Raw genomic sequence first — 13,614 nt, forward strand, 5'->3', positions numbered from 1 at the left:
AAGGAGGATGTCTTCCCTATAACGCACAGCGTTGAGATTGAGCTTGTTATTGCAGGCAATCCGATGATGCTGTGACACATCGCCCCAGACCATGACGGAACTTCCAGCTCGATCCCTCGGTGTAGCGCTCATTCCTGAGACGATAAACGCAAATCCGACCATCACCCCTGGTGAGACAAAACCGTGACACGTCAGTGAAGAGCACTTTTTGCCAGTCCTGTCTGGTCCAGCGACAATGGGTTTGTGCCCATAGGCGACGTTGTTGCCGGTGATGTCTGGTGAGGACCTGCCTTACAACAGGCCTACAAGCCCTCAGTCCAGCCTCTCTCAGCCTATTGCGGACAGTCTGAGCACTGATGGAGGGATTGTGCGATCCTGGTTTAACTCGGGCAGTTGTTGCCATCCTGTACCTGTCCCGCAGGTGTGATGTTCAGATGTCCTGATCCTGTGCAGGTGTTGTTACATGTGGTGTGCCACTGCGAGGATGATCAGCTGTCCGTCTTGTCTCCCTGTAGCGCTGTCTTAGGCGTCTCACAGGACGGACATTGCAATTTATTGCCCTGGCCACATCTGCAGTCCTCATGCCTCCTTGCAGCATGCCTAAGGCACGTTCACGCAGATGAGCAGGGACCCTGGGCATCTTTCTTTTGATGTTTTTCAGAGTCAGTAGAAAGGCCTCTTTAGTGTCCTAAGTTTCCATAACTGTGACCTTAATTGCCTACCGTCTGTAAGCGGTTAGTGTCTTAACAACCGTTCCACAGGTGCATGTTCATTAATTGTTTATGATTCATTGACTAAGCATGGGAAACAGTGTATAAACCCTTTGCAATTAAGATCTTTGAAGTCATTTGGATTTTTACAAATTATCTTTGAAAGACAGGGTCCAGAGAAAGGGACTTTTCATTTTTGCTTTGTTTAGTTAAGATGCTGGCCGTTATGACTAATATCGTAGCTTGAATTATTAATTTACTATATCTGTCATGAATAGTTATGACTTGTGATACTCACTGACTCTTGTCCAGGTCATCAAACTTGCAGAGGTATGGGAAGTTGGTCCTAATGATCTCAATTTCCTCCTGAGAGATGTAGCCGTCTTCATCAGTGGTGGAATTGTTAAACACTGACTGAAATATGACCAAATAAAGGATCATTGTCATGTTTCATAATTACATTCAATATGTTGAAAAGCCTAACTCAAACATCTTCTGTATGCATTTGCTGCTGATGAGGTTGGCTTTGGGCTTCATTGAAGATGCCCATTCTTCTATCACAGGCAGGCTCGTGGAAGAATGACAAACCAAAACAGAAATGTGGCAAATAGGACTTTCCTCTAGATTACACACAATTTCACCTCGCCTGGCGGTGAGTGGCTCCCTCTGCAGGGACAGCTGATAGATCTCTTCCTCTGAATGGTACTGGTCCAGAGATACTGGACAGGAACAATACACAAAAATAAAATGCTAAAGCTCACCGGTAAAACAAATCTATCAAGTCATTCAGTATCAGTCATCTGGGCCAAACCATGAGCAGGTTGAGCAGGTCCATGGTGGCATCAACACTGGGTGGTGTGGTCTGGATCAGCGCTAGCTCCTGGAGGATTGAATACAGCTGATGGGTCTTGGCCAGGTTGACCTGGGTCTTCTCGCAGTCGCTTCAGTCGGGCAGGGTCACGTGCACTGCTATCAGGTCCTTGAGGTGCACTCCCAGGATGGGGAAGCGAAAGCCCGTGCTCTCTGAGATACGCTGGCGGTACTGGCTGTAGTTCCCACAGGAGGTCACAAGCTCCACCAGGTTATTTCAATGCCTGAGACAATGGGGATGTCACACAATGATAGACATCACTTAAGTTCCCCAGCAAGAAAAACAAACATTTCACTCAAACAGAAAGGTGAACTAACAAAGACTCACTGACCAACAACCAAAATTAAACAGGTGGGGGTTTTGGGGGGGGGGGGGGGGTTGTGAAAGACACTCATGGGGGTTTCCACTAAAAGTTGACTAGCAACAACAACTGGGACCTAAAATACACCCACAATGAGCACCCACTAAATCTGCCCAAGAAGAGGCAAACAAAATAAAAACCCAAACCAAACTTAAAGACAGGAAGCATACCAAAAAGGTGGCACAAAACTAAATCAGACAAAGGAATATTTTTCTAGAAATCAGATAGGGAGGGTCCCTCTACATCTCTCAAGAGGACTGGGCCAGCTACTCTTAAAGAGCACCTGGGCAGGCAAAAAACCTTCCCACTAACGTGATGGCAACCAGCACAGGTGGAACACATACTGACTAACGTGGTGACACCAATCAGTGTACTTGCTAAAGTCCAACCTCAAAAGATAAATGGAAAAACCAAAGCCTGTCAAGCAGAATACAGTGGATATATAAATAACTGGGCCACATTTTGACATTGATCTACATTCAAAATGTAAACGTTTAGTTGTAACTGATAAATGTATGTTTTCACTCTTCTTAACTAAAATATTATCAAAAGTCCTTAACTTGCTAACATCGTTGCTAATGCGGGACTGTGTGTCTTTGAGGCGTGAGATGGAGCTGTTACTGAGACCCCCCACTACTGCCTTCAGAGTGTTGAAGTTCTGCAGCTGTAACAACCTCTACAGAGAGACCAGATACAAAACTATAACCCATCTGAGCACTAACATAGCCAACAAAAGCACAACAGGGAACACAAGACAGACCAATGTCAAGAGGCAGATTGGGAGTTGACTCTCTTTCTCACCTGGGGGTTGACTCTCTTCCTGACCTGGGGGTTGACTCTCTTCCTGACCTGGGGGTTGACTCTCTTTCTCACCTGGGGGTTGACTCTCTTTCTCACCTGGGGGTTGACTCTCTTTCTCACTTGGGGGTTGACTCTCTTTCTCACCTGGGGGTTGACTCTCTTTCTCACCTGGGGGTTGACTCTCTTTCTCACCTGGGGGTTGACTCTCTTTCTCACCTGGTGGTTGACTCTCTTTCTGACCTGGAAGTTGATTGACTGATCTGTGCGACCCTGATGAAGTGGGAGATGACTGCAGCCCTCTGGGGGGCGGTGGGCTTGCTAAGCACCATCAGATGGTTCCACTAAGACACACTGTTGAAGAGGGTGATGAAGCGCTCCAGGATGGGGTTGTCTACTGTGCAGCCATGCATCACAAAACTGTGGTAGCCCTGGAACTAGAAGACAAGGAACCGTTTTAGACACACTGTCCAATATATACATATACACACGGTCAAACGTGCACACAAACACACTGCCTCTCTCACACAAGTACAAATACAACGTATACTGCATAATTCAGCCAAAAGCAAACAAGTCAACTGAGTGAGACACAGAAAGAAGCTGGCGAACAGAGCCACCTGCTGGCCAGCCACACTCACCAGTATCCTACAGAAGGACATATACTCCATGTAGGTGAGCTGCTCTGCTAGTTCAGATGAGTCCAGGTGATGAAAGAGGAGAGATGTCTTCCTATTCTTGAAGTCAGACTGAGCTTGTCTTCTCCACTCATATGACGGCCTAGAGAGAATAAGAAAGGAACATAAACTGTAGAAGTAGAGGTACTGTGAAAGTGGCTGGTTGTAGACGCCCTCATGCACTCTGAAATTCTTTATACTGTATCATTTAAATGGTATGCTAAGCTGTCACTGTGAGAAGACTATGGCTGCCTGGCTGCTTGCCTGCTACTATGCTTGTATGATTGCCTGGCTGCAGACAGGCGGCACTTACACACTGTCAATGTTGATGAGTGTGTTCTGGTGCTCCTCTCCCTGCTGGGCCAGCTGCTCCTTCAGCCCTCTGATCTGCTCTGCCAGCTCTGGGTTCAGGTCAACACTGCTGAGAACTCACTGATCCAGTACCTTATGGAGAGACAGGGTTAAAAGGACAGAAAGGCAGGAAGACGTTAGTATTGTCATTTCTGGCGCAGAGCCAGAGAATATGGAAATCAGATACCCACATGGATATTACATCTAGAAATACATACATTAAGTATATAATATACTGTGCATTCATGGCAATAATGACTATCATCCAAGAAAGTCGTGAAGAGGGCACGACAACACCTTTACCCCCTCAGGAGACTGAAAAGATTTGGCATGGGTCCTCAGATCCTCAAAAAGTTCTACAGCTGCACCATCGAGACCATCCTGACCGGTTGCATCACAGCCTAGTACGGCAACTGCTCGGCATCCGACTGTAAGGTGCGACAGAGGATAGTGCGTACAGTCCAGTACATCCCTGGGGCCAAGCTTTCTGCCATCCAGGACCTCTATACCAGGCGGTGTCAGAGGAAGGCCCAAAAAATTGTCAAAGACTCCAGACACCCAAGTCATAGATTGTTCTCTCTGCTACCGCACGGCAAGCGGTACCGGAGCCCCAAGTTCAGGTCCAAAATACTCCTTTTTTTTCTTTTTTTGGTCCAAAAGGCTCCTTAACAGCTTCTACCCCCAAGACATAAGACTGCTGAACAATTAATCAAATTGCCACCCGGACTATTTACACTGACCCCTTCCCTTTGTTTGTACACTGCTGCTACTTGCTGTTTATTATCTATGCATAGTCACTTTACCCCTACCTACAATAGGCAGTGGCTTGGGTGGTTGTTGTCCTTGATTAACCTTTTATACTGTACCTACAGTTGAAGTCGGAAGTTTACATACACCTTAGCCAAATACGTTTAAACTCAGTTTTTCACAATTCGTGACATTTAATCCGAGCAAAAATTCCATTTTAGGTCAGTTAGGATCACCACTTTATTTTAAGAATGTGAAATGTCAGAATAATAGTAGAGAGAAGGATTTATTTTAGCTTTTATTTATTTCACCCAGTGGGTCAGGAGTTTACATACACTCAATTAGTATTTGGTAGCATTGCCTTTAAATTGTTTAACTTGGGTCATACATTTCGGGTTGCCTTCCACAAGCTTCCCACAATAAGTTGCGTGAATTTTGACCCATTCCTCCTGACAGAGCTGGTGTAACTGAGTCAGGTTTGTAGGCCTCCTTGCTCACACACGCTTTTTCAGTTCTGCCCACACATTTTCGATGGGATTAAGGTCAGGGCTTTGTAATGGCCACTCCAATACCTTGACTTTGTTGTCCTTATGCCATTTTGCCACAACTTTAGAAGTATGCTTGGGGTCATTGTTCCATTTGGAAGGCCCATTTGCGACAAAGCTTTAACTTCCTGACTGATGTCTTGAGATGTTGCTTAAATATATCCACATAATTTTCCATCCTCATGATGCCATCTATTTTGTGAAGTGCACCAGTCCCTCCTGCAGCAAAGCACCCCCACAACATGATGCTGCCACCCATGTGCTTCCCAGTTGGGATGGTGTTCTTCGGCTTGCAAGCATCCCCATTTTTCCTCCTAACATAACAATGGTCATTATGGCCAAACAGTTCTATTTTTGTTTCGTCAGACCAGAGGACATTTCTCCAAAAAGTACGATCTTTGTCCCCATGTGCAGTTGCAAACCGTAGTCTGGCTTTTTTTTATGGTGGTTTTGGAGCAGTGGCTTCTTCCTTGCTGAGCGGCCTTTCAGGTTATGTCGATATAGGACTCGTTTTACTGTGGATATAGATACTAATGTACCTGTTTCCTCCAGCATCTTCACAAGGTCCTTTGCTGTTGTCCTGGGATTGATTTGCACTTCTCGCACCTTAGTACGTTCATCTCTAGGAGACAGAACGCGTCTCCTTCCTGAGCGGTATGACAGCTGCGTGGTCCCATGGTGTTTATACTTGCGTACTATTGTTTGTACAGATGAACGAGGTACCTTCAGGCATTTGGAAATTGCTCCCAAGGATGAACCAGACTTGTGGAGGTCTACAATTTTTTTTCTGAGGTCTTGGCTGATTTCTTTTGATTTTACCATGATGTCAAGCAAAGAGGCAATGAGTTTGAAGGTAGGCCTTGAAATACATCCACAGGTACACCTCCAATTGACTCAAATGATGTCAATTAGCCTATCAGAAGCTTCTAAAGCCATGACATAATTTTCAGGATTTTTCGAAGCTGTTTAAAGGCACAGTCAACTTAGTGTATGTAAACTTCTGACCCACTGGAATTGTGATAAGTGAAATAATCTGTCTGTAAACAATTGTTGGAAAAATTACTTGTGTCATGCACAAAGTAGATGTCCTAACCAACTTGCCAAAACTATAGTTTGTTAACAAGAAATTTGTGGAGTGGTTGAAAAACGAGTTTTAATGACTAACTTTAGTGTACGTAAACGTACGACTTCAACTGTATATGTTCAGATTACCTCAACTAGCCAGTACCCCCGCATACTGACTCGGTACCGGTGCCCCCTGTATATAGCCTCCTTATTGTTATTCTTATTGTTTTACTTTTTATTATTCCTTTTTTTCTACTTGGTAAATATTTTCTTCTTCTTGAACTGTTGCTAGGGACTCTTTTGGAAGAAGCTAGCTAGCTAACGAAGAACAACAAAGAATATCTAGTTAACAGAAGAAAAGAAAGAGAAAGTCAGGACAGAAGAAAAAGGATATCAAAGTGAAACAGTTCTCTAAAGACACAAGAGACAATAATACAAGAAACAACACTTCTGTAGCTTGTCAACTATGTGTCTGTCTATCCCTGTGCTCTCCTCTCTGCACAGGCCATACAAACGCTTCACACCGCGTGGCCGCTGCCACTCTAACCTGGTGGTCCCAGCGCGCACGACCCACGTGGAGTTCCAGGTCTCCGGCAGCCTCTGGAACTGCCGGTCTGCAGCCAACAAGGCTGAGTTCATCTCAGCCTATGCTACCCTCCAGTCCCTAGACTTCCTGGCGCTGACGGAAACATGGATTACCACAGATAACACTGCTACTCCTACTGCTCTCTCTTCGTCTGCCCACGTGTTCTCGCATACCCCTAGAGCATCGAGCCAGCGGGGTGGTGGCACTGGAATCCTCATCTCTCCCAAGTGGACATTCTCTCTTTCTCCCCTGACCCATCTGTCTATCTCCTCATTTGAATTCCATGCTGTCACAGTTACCAGCCCTTTCAAGCTTAATATCCTTATCATTTATCGCCCTCCAGGTTCCCTTGGAGAGTTCATCAATGAGCTTGACGCCTTGATAAGTTCCTTTCCTGAGGATGGCTCACCTCTCACAGTTCTGGGTGACTTTAACCTCCCCACGTCTACCTTTGACTCATTCCTCTCTGCCTCCTTCTTTCCACTCCTCTCCTCTTTTGACCTCACCCTCTCACCTTCCCCCCCTACTCACAAGGCAGGCAATACGCTTGACCTCATCTTTACTAGATGCTGTTCTTCCACTAATCTCATTGCAACTCCCCTCCAAATCTCCGACCACTACCTTGTATCCTTTTCCCTCTTGCTCTCATCCAACACTTCTCACTCTGCCCCTACACGGATGGTATTGCGCCGTCCCAACCTTCGCTCTCTCTCTCCCGCTACTCTCTCCTCTTCCATCCTATCATCTCTTCCCTCTGCTCAAACCTTCTCCAACCTATCTCCTGATTCTGCCTCCTCAACCCTCCTCTCCTCCCTTTCTGCATCCTTTGATTTTCTCTCATTTTGAAAAGAAGGTTGACGATATCCGATCCTCGTTTGCTAAGTGAAACGACACCGCTGGTCCTGCTCACACTGCCCTACCCTGTGCTTTGACCTCTTTCTCCCCTCTCTCTCCAGATGAAATCTCGCGTCTTGTGACGGCCGGCCGCCCAACAACCTGCCCACTTGACCCTATCCCCTCCTCTCTTCTCCAGACCATTTCCGGAGACCTTCTCCCCTTCCTCACCTCGCTCATCAACTCATCCTTGACCGCTGGCTACGTCCCTTCCGTCTTCAAGAGAGCGAGAGTTGCACCCCTTCTGAAAAAACCTACACTCAATCCCTCCGATGTCAACAACTACAGACCAGTATCCCTTCTTTCTTTTCTCTCCAAAACTCTTGAACGTGCCGTCCTTGGCCAGCTCTCCTGCTATCTCTCTCAGAATTACCTTCTTGATCCTAATCAGTCAGGTTTCAAGACTGGGCATTCAACTGAGACTGCTCTTCTCTGTGTCACGGAGGCTCTCCGCACTGCTAAAGCTAACTCTCTCTCCTCTGCTCTCATCCTTCTAGACCTATCTGCTGCCTTTGATACTGTGAACCATCAGATCCTCCTCTCCACCCTCTCCGAGTTGGGCATCTCCGGCGCGGCCCACGCTTGGATTGCGTCCTACCTGACAGGTCGCTCCTACCAGGTGGCGTGGCGAGAATCTGTCTCCGCACCATGCGCTCTCACCACTGGTGTCCCCCAGGGCTCTGTTCTAGGCCCTCTCCTATTCTCGCTATACACCAAGTCACTTGGCTCTGTCATATCCTCACATGGTCTCTCCTATCATTGCTATGCAGACGACACACAATTAATCTTCTCCTTTCCCCCTTCTGATAACCAGGCGGCGAATCGCATCTCTGCATGTCTGTCAGACATATCAGTGTGGATGACGGATCACCAGCTCAAGCTGAACCTCGGCAAGACGGAGCTGCTCTTCCTCCCGGGGAAGGACTGCCCGTTCCATGATCTCGCCATCACGGTTGACAACTCCCTTGTGTCCTCCTCCCAGAGTGCTAAGAACCTTGGCGTGATCCTGGACAACACCCTGTCGTTCTCCACTAACATCAAGGCGGTGACCCGATCCTGTAGGTTCATGCTCTACAACATTCGCAGAGTACGACCCTGCCTCACACAGGAAGCGGCGCAGGTCCTAATCCAGGCACTTGTCATCTCCCGTCTGGATTACTGCAACTCGCTGTTGGCTGGGCTCCCTGCCTGTGCCATTAAACCCCTACAACTCATCCAGAACGCCGCAGCCCGTCTGGTGTTCAACCTTCCCAAGTTCTCTCACGTCACCCCGCTCCTCCGCTCTCTCCACTGGCTTCCAGTTGAAGCTCGCATCCGCTACAAGACCATGGTGATTGCCTACGGAGCTGTGAACGGAACGGCACCTCCATACCTTCAGGCTCTGATCAGGCCCTACACCCAAACAAGGGCACTGCGTTCATCCACCTCTGGCCTGCTGGCCCCCCTACCTCTGAGGAAGCACAGTTCCCGCTCAGCCCAGTCAAAACTGTTCGCTGCTCAGGCACCCCAATGGTGGAACAAGCTCCCTCACGACGCCAGGACAGCGGAGTCAATCACCACCTTCCGGAGACACCTGAAACCCCACCTCTTTAAGGAATACCTAGGATAGGATAAAGTAATCCTTCTAACCCCCCCCCCCCCCCTTAAAAGATTTAGATGCACTATTGTAAAGTGGTTGTTCCACTGGATATCATAAGGTGAATGCACCAATTTGTAAGTCGCTCTGGATAAGAGCGTCTGCTAAATGACTTAAATGTAAATGTAATGTAAATGTAACTGCACTGTTGATTAAGGGCTTGTAAGTAAGCATTTCAAGGTAAAGTCTAGAAATCAAATCAAATCAAATTTTATTTGTCACATACACATGGTTAGCAGATGTTAATGCGAGTGTAGCGAAATGCTTGTGCTTCTATTTCCGACTATGCAGTAATATCTAACAAGTAATCTAACATAACAATTTCACAACAACTACCTTATACACACAAGTGTAAAGGAATGAATAAGAATATGTACATAAAAATATATGAATGAGTGATGGCCGAACGGCATAGGCAAGATGCAGTAGATGGTATAGAGTACAGTATATACATATGAGATGAGTATTGTAGGGTATGTAAACATTATATGAAGTGGCATTGTTTAAAGTGGCTAGTGATACATTTATTACATCAATTTTTCCATTATTAAAGTGGCTAAAGTTGAGTCAGTGTGTTGGCAGCAGCCACTCAATGTTAGTGATGGCTGTTTAACAGTCTGATGGCCTTGAGATAGAAGCTGTTTTTCAGTCTCTCAGTCCCCGCTTTGATGCACCTGTTACCTTAACTTTCTTGGGAACAGGAACAATGGTGGCCCTCTTGAAGCATGTGGGAACAGCAGACTGGGATAAGGATTGATTGAATATGTCCGTAAACACACCAGCCAGCTGGTCTGTGCATGCTGTGAGGACGCGGCCAGGGATGCCGTCTGGGCCTGCAGCCTTGCGAGGGTTAACACGTTTAAATGTTTTACTCACGTTGGCTGCAGTGAAGCAGAGCCCACAGGTTTTGGTAGCGGGCCGTGTCAGTGGCACTGTATTGTTCTCAAAGCGAGCAAAGAAGTTGTTTAGTTTGTCTGGGAGCAAGTCATCATGGTCCGCGACGGGGCTGGTTTTTCTTTTGTAGTCCGTGATTGACTGTAGACCCTGCCACATACCTCTCGTTTCTGAGCCGTTGAATTGCGACTCCACTTTGTCTCTGTACTGAGGCTTAGCTTGATTGCCTTGCGGAGGGAATAGCTACACTGTTTGTATTCGGTCATGTTTCCGGTCACCTTGCCCTGATTAAAAGCAGGGGTTCGCACTTTCAGTTTTGTGCGAATGCTGCCATCAATCCATGGTTTCTGGTTGGGGAATGTTTTAATAGATGCTATGGGTACAACATCACCGATGCACTTGCTAATTAACTCGCTCACCGAATCAGCGTATTCATCAATGTTGTTGTTTGACGCTATGCGGAACATATCCCAGTCCACGTGATCGAAGCAATCTTGAAGCGTGGAATCCAATTGGTCGGAACAGCGTTGAACAGACCTGAGCACGGGTGCTTCCTGTTTTAGTTTCTGTCTATAGGCTGGGAGCAACAAAATGGAGTCGTAGTCAGCTTTTCCGAAAGGAGGGCGGGGGAGGGCTTTATATGCATCATGGAATTTAGAATAACAATGATACAGGGTTTTGCCAGCCCGGGTCGCGCAATCGATATGCTGGTAAAATTTAGGGAGCCTTGTTTTCAGATATAAATACATATAAATATATGAATGAGCGATGGCCGTGCGACATTGGCAAGATGCAGTAGATGGTATAGAATACAGTATATACATATGCGATGAGTAATGTAGGATATGTAAACATTATTAAAGTGGGGTTCTTTAAAGTGACTAGAGATACCTTTATTAAGTCCATTTATTTAAGTGGACCGAGATTTGAGTCTGTATGTTGGCAGCAGCCTCTCTGTGTTAGTGAAGGCTGTTTAACAGTCTGATGGCCTTGAGATAGAAGCTGTTTTTCAGTCTCTCGGTCCCAGCTTTGATGCACCTGTACTGACCTCGCCTTCTGGATGATAGCGAGGTGAACAGGCAGTTTTTGTCCTTGATGATCTTTTTTATACTGTACCTACAGTACATGGGTTAATGTTGAAACACAAGCCCCGAATCTCACAACTAAGACCTGTAACAGTTCTTTCTCTGTAGTGCTCTATATTCACTCAGTTGATAAGATTTGTGACCCGCGTTCAGGCGGACAGTTTTCCTCCAGAGACCTGTTGCGTAGTTAATGAGCAAAATGACTTTTCCACCAAAATGATTCGAATCCCTTTGTTTGCTAAATCCTAGGGGCCATCGCTATATGTAAAAAATAACCCTCTGCTAGCATCTGGCACATAATTTTTTTTTTAAGAGAATAGTAGTACGTCATTTGTCTGAAAGGATACTTGTTGGAGAGTTTCTTGGCCAGGTCAGCAGAGGAGATGTACCAGGGATGTCTCATGAGAAACATCTGGACCAGAGGCTCATCACTCAGCCTGCCTTCATTATCTACCAGGAGAGGAGAGATAGAGATAGAGATACATGGATGAGCTTCACTGTACAAGGCAAGCCGCCAGATATTGTGTGAATCATTTCAATGGAAACTGCTGTAGATGTGCACACACAACAACAAAAAATGACATTTTATCTAAGCAAAGCACCGTCTTCAACTAAAGCAGACACTACACCAAAAGAGAGGCAATTAGTGAATCCTTACCAAATGCTTTGATGCAAGCATCCGTACGATCATCCACTGTCGCTGACTGATCCAATTTGATGAACTTCATCCTCGTCTGGTTCTCTCTCCAACGCCCCTTTCTGTTGTCTCCTCCGTTCACACATACAGTGAGATTGTGATGAGCTGTGGGATTTAGAAGAAAGGCTGTGTGTTTGCTATTCTGTTGGGCAACCTTCCAACAGAGCCCTCTGATGGGTCTGTTAGTCCTCAGGCAGGCAGCTACCCTTCTCCAGTCAACAAGCCAAGCAACTCTTCCTCTTTCATGAGGGTATCAGTTTAAGTGTGCTTTCTGCCTCACCTTAACACATGAACGTTGGTACGGTCATGAAAACAAAAAAAGACTCTCAGATGGGTATGTTCTACCCATCTGAGAGTAGGCCTAGCAAATTGGTATTCATCTGTTTCGCTTACTGACGTTAATACAAAATGGTCTATTTTTGGGACAAAAGAACCTGCAATATTGCAATATTTTGGTGTAATAATTCATCCTTCCACATCAATGTTTGATCTGATTATAAATGATGAAAGGAAAAGATAATCCCAGCCAAATGATTACCCATCAGACAGAGATCAAAGTGTGTTGGTGGCTGTTCAATCTTTCCCACATATTAAATAAATGTCAAGTTATCTCAAACACAATTTGACATTGCTCTGTTTTGCATACATTTCCTGACCTATTAGATACAGTACATGAGTCATTACAACAGTATTCCCAGCACTTGACACCACAACCAGTCTAACAACCAATTTATATTAGATCATAAAAATGTCTTACCCTCTTGAACTGACCCCAGCAGTATTGTCGTGAGGTGTGTAAAACTGGAAAATTGTCTGTCATCAAGTGGATAGCAAACATCAAGAGAACTTATTTGACCCTGTTAAGACCTCATTAAGTATCTCACTAAATGTAAATGTTAATGCTGTATATTAAAAGTAATTAGGATTCCATCAGAAGACTACGAAAGCTGTCTGAACCCCTCCATAACGTATTCAAAGCAGTTTGTCTGACTAAGTGACAGTTACATATATCCCTTTAGCTGTCTTTTGCTCTCAGTTTCCTTTTTGCTGAGCAATTTAGTGCAGTCACATTCCCTTTTCTTGACCGTGCCCCAAAGTGTCAACCACTTAATAAAGTAAATGCGCTAACAAAGTACTGCTGTGGTGTGGTGTGAATTAAATTAATTATTATTAAGGTGTTCTTGGCCAGTTGAAATTTCTTAGCACTTACATGTTGTCATGGAAACATGTTTGTCTCCCCTCTCTCTCTCTCTTCCTGTCAACACACATACGCACACACGTCCTGAGGGTGGGGGGTGTAATCGTGGTTTTCCTTTCTAGTTATTCCGGTTTTTTTTTTAAGGTTGCAAATCTGTGACGTCATACAGTAACAGTCAAAAGTTTGGACACACCTACTCATTGAAGGGTTTTTCTTTATTTTTACTATTTTCTACATTGTAGAATAATAGTGAAGACATCAAAACTATTAAATAACTCATATGGAATCATGTAGTAACTAAAAAAAGTGTTAAACAAATCAAAATATATTTTAGATTTTAGATTCTTCAAAGTAGCCACGCTTTGACTTGATGACAGCTTTGCTCACTCTTGGGCATTCTCTCAAACAGCTTCACCTGGAATGATTTTCCAACAGTCTTGAAGGAGTTCCCACATATGCTCAGCACTTGGTTTTCCTTCACTCTGCGGTCCAACTCAGG

The 13,614-nt window shown here is 45.3% G+C and overlaps 1 pseudogene; it reads right to left on the minus strand.

The window, feature by feature from the left end:
- Window positions 1-867: 867 nt before the first annotated feature.
- Window positions 868-11,948, minus strand: LOC106603013 (RAS guanyl-releasing protein 2-like; annotated as a pseudogene).
- Window positions 11,949-13,614: the final 1,666 nt, after the last annotated feature.

The sequence above is a fragment of the Salmo salar genome, chromosome 04 (assembly GCF_965601325.2).
Source record: "Salmo salar chromosome 04, fSalSal1, whole genome shotgun sequence".
Classification (NCBI taxonomy): domain Eukaryota; kingdom Metazoa; phylum Chordata; class Actinopteri; order Salmoniformes; family Salmonidae; genus Salmo; species Salmo salar.